Source organism: Etheostoma spectabile, chromosome 16 (assembly GCF_008692095.1).
Source record: "Etheostoma spectabile isolate EspeVRDwgs_2016 chromosome 16, UIUC_Espe_1.0, whole genome shotgun sequence".
Taxonomy (NCBI): domain Eukaryota; kingdom Metazoa; phylum Chordata; class Actinopteri; order Perciformes; family Percidae; genus Etheostoma; species Etheostoma spectabile.
Genome location: NC_045748.1, coordinates 1,746,928 through 1,748,248, shown reverse-complemented (window position 1 = coordinate 1,748,248; position 1,321 = coordinate 1,746,928). Strand labels below are relative to the sequence as shown.

The window sequence follows — 1,321 nt, the reverse complement described above, 5'->3', positions numbered from 1 at the left end:
ACCTTCATGCTGCCAACGCCACGTGAGAATAAGATCTCGCTGTACAGATGTTGCTGTCTTTAACGACTGGTAGCGCTTAAGAATGGACAACAAATCAAACAGTAAAGCAGAAGCCAAAAGTAATGAAGGTGTGACAGTTTGATACATAAAATAATAGAAAAAAAGTTTTTAAATAATTTTATTCTGCATTCTGCTTTATTTTTGTAATAATTAAGTAATAATTGTAAAACATAGTATATTTGATAGCATCATGTAAATACAAAATAAGGTTTCTTCTTTAAATTTCATCTTATGCATAAATGAATTCACTTGATTTCCCAAAGGATAATAATTCTTCTTGTGACACACTCCATCTTTATTTAGCCCCGTTTGTTGTAGTCATCCCTTTTCTCTCCTTGTCTCTCGGAAAAAGGATACGGGAAGGTTGGGTAGGACGCTAGACCAGAAATGCACGTAACGCATTCTCAGCTTTTCCTACATAGTTCTTGTCCATCTTAGAATTGATCTCCAGGTATGGGTGCCAGTGCTGGTGAATGTGGCAGGTAACGGCACCTTCTCTCCTTTGTTAGGGTCCCTGTGGACATAACCAGAGAAAACGACATATGAATTGAGGCAGTTTTAGTTTTATATTCCAATGTCGGATTCCGGTTGGTTTTATTTCTGTGATTTTCCTATGTTTATACCCAGTTTTGGCAAAGTTGGTCCAGTAGGCGATCATGTAGCCAGAGACGTCACGGTGGCGTGGCCAGTACCCCAGTGGTGTGGCGAAAGGCTTTCCAAACACGTACTGCAGGTCATCAGCGTGGTCGGCTCCCATCCAGCCGGGTAAGGGCCTACCAATACCCCCCAGACGGTTGGGCTGAGAGAAGAGGTACGAGTAGGTAGGCCAGTTCTTTGGTAAGACAAGGAGAGAAAAGGGATGACTACAACAAACGGGGCTAAATAAGATGGAGTGGGTCACAAAAGAATTATTTCTTTGGGTAAATAAGTGAATTCATTTATGCTATAGATGAAATTTAAAGAAAGAAACCTTATTGTTATTACATGATGCTATCAATATACTATGTTTTACAATTATACTTAATTATTCAAAAATAAAGCAGAATGCAGAATAAAATTATTTAAAAACTTTTTTCTATATTTTATGTATAAAACTGTCACACCTCATTACTTTTGGTTCTGCTTTACTGTTTGATTGTTGTCCATTCTTAAGCGCTACCAGCGTTAACGACAGCAACATCTGTACAGCGAGATCTTATTCTCACGTGGCGTTTGCAGCTATGAGGTTGAGGGCAGCTGAGTAGGAACAGAGATGTAGTCT

The 1,321-nt window shown here is 39.0% G+C and overlaps 1 pseudogene; it reads right to left on the bottom strand.

Annotated features, from left to right (window-relative positions):
* Positions 1-474: 474 nt before the first annotated feature.
* LOC116704698 (bile salt-activated lipase-like) overlaps positions 475-1,321 on the bottom strand; it is a 14,978-nt pseudogene continuing 14,131 nt past the window's right edge.